The sequence below is a fragment of the Clytia hemisphaerica genome, unplaced genomic scaffold (assembly GCF_902728285.1).
Source record: "Clytia hemisphaerica strain Z4C2 unplaced genomic scaffold, Clytia hemisphaerica genome assembly, whole genome shotgun sequence".
In the NCBI taxonomy this organism is placed as follows: domain Eukaryota; kingdom Metazoa; phylum Cnidaria; class Hydrozoa; order Leptothecata; family Clytiidae; genus Clytia; species Clytia hemisphaerica.
The window spans coordinates 14219-23549 of record NW_027104215.1 but is presented as its reverse complement, the minus strand read 5'-3'; the positions used below and the strand labels follow the sequence as shown (position 1 = coordinate 23549).

General features: G+C 34.8%; 1 long non-coding RNA gene across 1 annotated transcript; it reads left to right on the top strand.

Moving 5' to 3' along the window:
• The first annotated feature begins 7467 nt into the window (after positions 1–7467).
• LOC136815695 (uncharacterized) lies at positions 7468–7823 on the top strand. Its single transcript, XR_010847755.1, has 2 exons — positions 7468–7594; positions 7706–7823. It is a non-coding gene; the product is annotated as an uncharacterized lncRNA (long non-coding RNA).
• Positions 7824–9331: the final 1508 nt, after the last annotated feature.

Genomic DNA, 9331 nt, shown 5'->3' with positions numbered 1-9331 from the left:
GAGGAGGAAAGAGGAAACACACTTACGGGCATTTTAGATTTTCACTATCAACGAGACAAACTAAATAAAGTTTTTAAACCCCAAGCGGTACACTATATATATTGAGCACGAGGCTTTGATGGCCAAAATATCGAGAACAAGTAAAGAACATTTTGAATGAATTTGTACAGTCATCTAGTGCAAGCATTATTGATATTGGTCAATACAAAAAAATGAAGCAATAAAAAAATAATTTTTTTTGTTGGAATGTAAGCCTTTTGATGTTGTTATTTATGAGGAAGTATCACTGAACAATGATACAATTAATTAAAATCAGAAGGTCGATTCCACATTGGTGTACTAAATTATAGAAGAGAGCAATAAAGATAATCATTTTTATTTGATGACAAAGGGGACTACCCCATAATGAATATGTATTTTTTGAATGCTCCTATATATAAAGTAAAGAAAAAAAGAAAGAGAAATTGAGGCTGTCAGAGATAAAAAATGAAGATAACTCCTCAACTCTAATAAATGCTCAATCCATTCAAAAGCTCAAAATATTTCTTCTATTAATATCAAAAGATTGACTTTCACAATTGAGATTTTAAACACATTCCAATGATGACATACCTTTGAGGAAGCGGATTCTAGATTTGTGTTGGAGGACTCCAGACCAGTCTCATCAGTAAAAGCAACAAAAGACGCATTGGGGATTTCTGTCTCTAAAGAATAAAGTTTAAAGGGCTACATACACTACACAATATATTGTCAGGCAATATATTGATGATATATTGCTGAATGTCGACAATATATTGAAAAGGTGTTCGCAATATATTGTCAGCTCGATTTGCAATATTCCAACAATAAAGGGGATTGTTCACAGAAAGAAAATTCCTTTTTATAATAGAGTACCAGTTGTTTACTTCGTACATTACGGTCCGCAAACCATATTGTCGAATATTGTTCGTCAATATATTGTGTAGTCTAAGTAGCCCTTAAAAGTATCATCAAAGCATTATTATTGAAATAAAAATAGCAACATAATTTGGTGGTACATTTTGTTTCTCATGTGATGCTTGTTCCAACTGGAGCATAAATTCTAGAGGACCCCCTCTCTGGTAAACTTCTACAACAAAATCATAATGACGATATTCCTAGGACACTATAAAGCATGAATTTTTGTCTAGATTCATCATTATGGAGTCAATATTATCCTAGTACTTTTAGACAGTTGCTCAATTATTTTCATGACTATCTATTAAATAACAGACACAAAGGCAGGCAATTATTCAATTTTGGATCCTATAGAACAGATTACAGTCAAAGAATAAAAAATGCCTTGATAGGAAACAACCTGACAATTCAACTCCTGGTCCTGTTTAAAAGTGTATACACAATCTTTTACCTGGAATACTGCTATTGGTTTCAAATAGTTCATTAAGGTCAGTGGAAGATGGAACTAGTTCCTCCATCTCAGTATCTGCTGGATTGACCTTGCTTTTCTTCTTCGGTTTCTGCATTGCAGCCATTTTTGGGGAGATTTTTTTTTTATTGATTTCTTACTCAATTTCTGAAAAATAAATTGAAAAATGTTTGTTTCTTTCTATAAAGAAAAAGACTTACAAACATGGACAGGCCTACATTTGTAAATTACCATGAGTGGATTAACTTACAAACTTAACTTAAAAGTTTTTACTAAAAATTTGTGAACATTTAAAGCTCATGAAAATTCTACTTTTATGTCAAAACCCCTAGGAAAAAATTAGTCAAAAAAGGGGCCAACTGGCGAAAATAAATCCAGCAAAAATTTAAAATTACTTTTAAAAAAAATTGTTGCACAAAAGTTTGTCTACTTACGGTAATATTTGTTTTTAAAAACTTTATTCAAATTACTGAATTAGAGATAATAAATGCAGGTCACATGTCAAATAGACTACAGACTGAAAAAATATAGCAAGCTTGTAGCATATAATTCATAACACACATTTCTTTACATATATGCAGCCGAAATGTTATAAAAAGAAACTTGAAAAAAATGGGGCTTCGCGAGGCTAAGCTTTTATTTAGGGCAATGTTTTTGGTTTTTCTGTAAGCACATAAGATAGAGGATAAACCTACTGAAAAGGGGAAATTAGGGAAAAATTCTATCAAAAGTTATTGGCAAAGAAATTCACCTTTGAGGTGGAAATGATGGTTCTTCTTGCATAACTTTTTATTGCAGTACCCCTATCTTATCCCGGTTTGACAACCGATAGTCAAGTACATCACATCAGAAACATACGGGAATGTTTACACATGGACAAGATTAGTTTCCATCAAGCACCAGCAAGAACAAAAGTTGGATTTGGCTGAAAATGGCTGAAATTCGACCTTTAGTATATTTTTTTTGGTAAAAGCTATGGTAATTCTGTGTGGCTATATGAAAAGCTTATCTATTCCTTGTCAAAATACTTTTTATTTGAAATTGATTGCTTTACCAAACAAAAAGATATTAAAAAGTCTTGACAGGCAATTTTGTCATTTTTGTGTCATTTGCCAGCAATTACACAGTTAAAATAAATATGCCCGTGTGCAATTGCACGCTTATGATCCGCCCAGGTTGAGATTGCTTGAGCAGATTAGAGGGTCCTGATTTTTCAAAATTGGGTGAATACATGGTCAATCGGGCAAAAGTTTTTAACATGATCGTTTTCTATGATAAATTTTGAGTAAGATAGTCCAAGACTTTCCGATTTCAACAAAGCGACCAAAGCAAAAAGTTTTTTTAAATAATAGACTAGTTAAGTAAGGATGCATACAAGCTTAGCACCAATTCAAATTAAACATGTAATTGCAAATTCTACAATTTTGATAGCCGTGCAATTGTACGTTTAAATCTCTGAAGTTAAACGCACAATTAAAGGTTTTGTTTTTAAATAAAAGTGATAACGTTTGCTTTATACTCATCAATTTAATTTACAAGCTTTTTTAAACATTGGATTGACACGGATGTGGAGCAAGATTGGTCAGAAAGAGGAAAAGAAAATGCTTATATAAGCATAATATAACAATAGGTGGACACTGTCCTGATATAAAATATGTGTCTGATATGTAACGGGAACACTTATGTAAAAATAAAACCTTTAAGAGGATTTTCCAGACAGTCAATTACGACCGTCTGGGTAGAGAGCGCGAGCGCTCAATGTATTTTCTCACGTACTTCCAGAGGAAAACAAAAGTGAACGATATTCTTCAAAGGAAGAATTAGCCAAGGAGGTTGAAACGTTGGAAATAGCTCCTGGAAAGATGAAAAATTTATGACGAGGCGTTCTTTTAGCAAACCCCATAAACTCTAATTTTTGACAAAGTGCCCCAAAGAAGTATTCAAAAAAGACCTAGACACCTTCCTCACAGCTTTTCCGGACAAACCACTGCTTGCCCATTATTACACTCGTAGAGGGAAGCTGACTCCAACAGCCTCAAGGAAATGTTGAAGCGTCACATCAGCAGATCAAGCGGATTTTTTTTTTTTTGTAATACCGTAATATCTATTACAAAACAACCTATCGCCTGGCAATGTAACCTGTAGGAGGTTTTAAAAGCCAACAGGGAAATGTTATATGTTTGGTAACTATGTACATGTTTTTAAGGATATGAACAATAAAGATAGCTTTTTAACAGCTACAACTGATAGATAATGTTGGAAAAAAGACGTCATATGACGAAAAAACGAAAGAAAAAAAAATATATATGAATATGTTAAGTTTGAACATAAAGAACATAAAGAACACAATGAAAGTGTTAAGGTATAAATAAAAGTTTACTAGCTAGTCATCAGAGTTTTGAAGATTGCGTTTTAAATGTGTAGTAAAGGATTCAATGGAAAAGGTATCACGAGTGAGGTGACAGAAATTCTTCCAAAACTGCGGAGCATAGAAGGAGATTGGTAAATTAGCATTACAAAGATGAATATTAAAGAGACCATGATTGTCTGCGTGTCTAGTCCCATGCATATGGTCTGGTCGATTAAATAAGCAATGTAATGAGGTTGGGAGTGTTTTATCTTTGACATACGAGTAAATGAGTTTACAACATTGCATGATATATAGTTTGTTTGGATTTAGAGGTTTAAAGTCATCAATTCCATCAGGTTTATGTTTATTTATATTGTGTATTATTTTGTCGATTATATTAGATATAGGAGCTGTTCCCTTCGTTGAAGGTGACCCCCATGAAGACAGTCCATACTGAATTTGTGATTGAATGAAGCTGAAATTTAAAACACGGTTGATAGAGTTCGAAACCAAATAGCTTACCTTTCTTAACATACCAGAGGCTTTCTTAACTTTTCCTAAAACATAATTTACCTGCCCTGTCCATTCAAGTTTATTGTCAATCATCACAACAAGATATTTCACTGTATCCATTCTGACAATTTCAGTGTTTTCAAGCTTGATACTGAAATTGTCTTTCTTTTCCTCTGTAAACAAAAGGAAACAGGATTTAAGGATATTCAGAGAAAGCTTGTTATTGATCAGCCACCTACTGACACTTTCCATTTCCCTATTCATCAAGATTTCTAGTTCCATAAGATCACTGTGACGAGCCACCGGGCAAGTATCATCTGCAAATAGGGTATAGAGAAATGATTCTGTCGACTTGGGGATATCATTAATATATAGTAGAAACAAAAGGGGACCCAAAAGGGGACCCAGGACCGAGCCTTGAGGAACACCCCCCATATTTGATTTTGAGTGGAGTGGAAAGGTTGTCTCCAACACTGACACACTGGTACCTTGAATCTAGGTGACTCTCAAACCATTTCAACATTGGGCCTCTGATACCTGACCTCGATAACTTACCAAGGAGGATTTTGTGGTCCACTGTATCGAGTGGAGGCTAACATGCATAGCTAGGGTGCGCACTCGTCAGGATTTTTTGCGCGAAACGGGGAAGAATTTACAAAAATGAGCTTCAATGCATTAGTACTTACCTTTAAATCATCCAAATCTGTTCATTCCTTTTTTTAAATCAATCAGGAATTGTCAGGAAAACAAGTAAAAAAAACTGCATCCAGGTATCTATTTTCTTTCCAAAGATATTGATGTTTTTCGACGTCAAGGTGAAAACACGACTTAGCGCTGACCACGGCACCGAAAAATTCTCGACCCACATGGAAACAAATGGCTGTCCCTATTGAGCTGGTTCATCTTTTCAATTGCGGTTTTTTTAGTAAACCCAGGGTAAGATTAGGCTACAATCTATCATAATACGCTTTATTTGAAAATCTACAGGCCGTCTGGAATTTCGAAAAATAGAAGAAATTGCAATTTTTTAACAAGATTGTGGATTTTTTCATTCAAGCGCCATACACCATCTGAAAGCTGAGGATTTCAGCTTTCTAGTGGTGAAATTTGTTTTTAGCTATCATTTCCAGCTCATTAGCGATAAGCTAAAGTTTAACAGTCATCGGGCCGATTTTCAGACCGCAACGGCAAAACTCCCTACACCCCGCCACACGGAAGACTAGATTTCATCCGCCATTTTTGTTGCGATTTTGGTGCTTCCAAAAATTATTTCTTGCTGGCGTGGTGTAAGGAGCGATTCTTTGAAAAGGTGATTTTTGTGTGTTTTGAAAATGGAATAACTTTGGGAATACTTAACCAATTCTAATAAATGACCCCTCATTTTTCTCACAAAGGTAAGGACTTTCAAATAAAATTAGTTTGGTTTCTAAAAATTGAGGGGAAATTTTTGGCCTGTCCACCCTAGCATAGCCCTCAATAAACAGTGCGTCACAAACAGCGATATTTCGATTGCACGGAAGCGCTTCAAAACACCAGCTTTTTTGGAGTTTTGTCTTGTTTACCCAAACGCTTCAATCTCGCGTAGGCTTAGGGGTCAAGACTAGAACCCCCAATTTTCTGAAGTTTCGTTTTTTTTCGGTTGTGCTTCATTTTAAAAATAACGAAGATGAAAAGTTACCATCAATCCCGCGAGTAAAAGAAAGTATTCCGACTAGTCTACGAAAAGTGCGCTCGCACGGCAAATAGAATATCTCGCAAATTAATATATGCATAAAACTGACGAAATCCTTTCTTTTTTATGCTAGCTTAGGTGACGTCACCATCGATCCTGACTTGACAATGGAGAACTAAATTTGGCAATGCATAATTATTACGAGCGGCCGAGAAAGTTTGTGTGATGCAAAAATTGTGCGATAAACGAAGCCCACTGAAAATTGAAACTAGGAATTTATTTAATATTTCACTAATGAAGTATCAAACTTTTTGTTTTTTGTAATTATTATAAATTCATAATTTTCAAATACTATTTTTTGAAAGTCAAAGGACAATTAAAGTGAATTTAAGCTGATTGGGTGGATATTGGGCGGACGGGCTTTTTGCACGTTCCGAGATCGGAAAAATTAAACAAGAGTAAAAGACGGGGGCGTCTTAGTATGTAATATTAATTCATTATTTTTTTAATTTTTTTTTCGCGAATGAAAAATGAATTTTTGATTTTTGAATTAAGGAAATATAATATAATATATTATATTTGATTGTCAATGCCAAAAGATATTTCTTTACTTTATGAATAATCTGCTGTGTTGCTTCGCCACTTACCCCCGGATTGTTTTGGTAGGCACGTAAAATAAAAACACGTGTATATGTTGAAGGCCGACTGTGGACTGACCGAGAAATTGCAATTACATAAATTATTGTGGAAGTGAACGCTTTAGACGAATGTTTGGGAAATCAAAAAGACAACTTTTGTGAGAATGTTGAGTTTTGTTTATATGGCTGTTTGTGACGCAGATAAATGACCTGGCTGGTCATTAAAATACAAAGTTAAATCAAAACAAAAATAGTAGAGTAGAGCTGCGAGCGAGCGGAGCTGCGAGCGAGCGGAGCTGCGTAGTTGTATTTTAATGACCAGCCAGGTCATTTATTTGAGGGCTATGCATGTTAGCCTCCACTGATGCAAGTTACATGTTTTTTTTTTATAAGCAAGTGTCTGCCCCTACATCAGGCTCGCATTATGCTTAGCATTCTATTGTTCTCAAACAATAGAGCCATTGTTTAGGTACCAAAAACTGAGCCTGCATATGCTTATAAACGTTATGCTTATAAAAGGAAAAACATGTACCCGATCCCACGGTATGCAAAAGTCCCATGGCCCATGCCATCATGTTTCGACCAATCGTCCCAAGTTAGAGCAGTTGACGGTAGGTGGGTCCAGCTTTTCTGATAAAAGATAGATTTATATCAAAGGGAAAGTCGAAACTCTTTACATACCTTAAACCAATTATAACATGAATTATTTTGCTGTGATTACTCCTTCTAAAAATCATTCAGCCACTAAAATTTCTTAGCAACGTGAGAATCTGTGAGAATGATAAAAAATCCGACTTTTTTTTTTTTTGCAAAATCAAAACAAATACTATGTATATTGCCGAACGCGATGAGCATAAACTGCACTTTCATAATAAAGAGTTCTGCTAATTAGCTTAAGTAGTTGATATTTCGTGCTTTCGTGTTTCTGTGACATGAAGATTTTCGAAGGTCAAAATGGCGGATACTCCAAATTCGATTTCTGAGATTCCTCAAGATGTTTTACAAGATTTGTGCAGGTAATTTGGCTTTTCTACTATTTTTTTTTTCGTTTTTTGAATACTTATGTTTATGATAAGTTTTTAATCATTAATGGAATTTATTTCATCACTAAATTGCTTCCATTTTAGTCGTTTTTTGATCAACATTCCTGACAATGAAAAAAATGACATGGTCCGTATATGTTTTCAAATCGAGCAGGCTCATTGGTATTACATAGATTTCTGTCGTCAAGAGGATCCAGATCTACCACCTTGTGGTATGAAACCTTTCATGAACATGAGTATCCTTTCAGAATTATTTCTATTGGTATAAAGCTTCACAGTAGGGAGGTCGGGCCTTACCACGTGCGTTTGGTTTGGGAACTCGAAACACGGACGCGAACTACCCATGTCTAAACTTTTCAATATATCTCCAGAACTAACAGATTTTTTGAAATTCTGTAAAAAGGTCTAAGTTCCTGAATAGTTTTACTATGTTCTGTGAAAAAATCATAACCATCAGTCAAATACCGTGAGAGGTCCTAAAGCCGACAGCCCAGCCTAAAGCTGATGGGGTCTTTCAAAGATACAAACTAAAATAAAAACAAACCTTTCGCTGTGACGCAACGAAGATACCAAAGTGTCAACTAAACTGAGAGATTTGATACATTGAATCAATTGAACCAAATAACAATAATTGCTTCTTATAACAAAACATATTTTTTTATTGCAATATGCACAACGTCATAAATGACAACAGTAGTAACAGCATCATAAAAAGTAACGAGATGTTTTGATTTTCTAAAGCACGCGAAAATATAAAAGAGGTCTGTGTACGAGCGTGCTCATTTTGAAACGTTACGTAATCAAGCCTGGTTTCTATTACTTTACACTGGCACTTGGCTTGATTGCGGGGCTGGGACTTTGTGTAAGGATACATATAGACGACGTATATTACATTATATTATATATTACATGATAAGAATACAAATAGACAACGTATATTACAATTATTATGTATTACATGACACCTTGCTCCTATTCTAGTAAAGATAATATATGTCGTCAAAGAGTACACTTAAATGAAGAGCTGTCCGATTGCGGGCCTTCCGTAAATAAACATCCGGACTTATAGGTGGTAAAAAGGGCGTTGATAGTTGCCGCCTCATTGATTCGATGTTTGTTATTCAAATTAGTGCTACCACATCCGCCCTTTTTTCAACTTCGCGCCATTTTTACAATTTAGTCTGTTTGTTTCTTAATGGAAACCAGTCCAAGTTGTTTCGTATTTTTCCCGCACAAGTCACTTTTATTACAAAACTGTTATCGTTTTAAACATGAGCAACTAATCCAGAATAAAAGGTAATTATTTTTACAACTCGCAATTTTTAATTACATTAATTGACATCTTGACATTACAGCTATCTTGTTAGATGTTTTGTTTCGAGAGTTCTAGCAATAGTTTATCGTTCAACTTGGAGAGGGAATGTTTGTAAACATAGAATTTTTTTTCATAACAGTTATTTGGGGGGTCGGAATTAGGCTGGGCTGTCGGCTTTAGGACCTCTCACGGTACTCGTTCGTCTATTCAAGATTGAAGACAAAAATTTGCGAAGAAAAATAAACCTTGAGCACAAAAAATGCTTTTTTAAACACTTTTTTCCACCAAAAAACAAATAACTTTTACAGACTCACCTTCCCCAAGCATTGAAGAAGCCTCTACTAATTAAAGTAAATGAGATAAGATAAGATAAAACCTTAAAATCAACCACAATT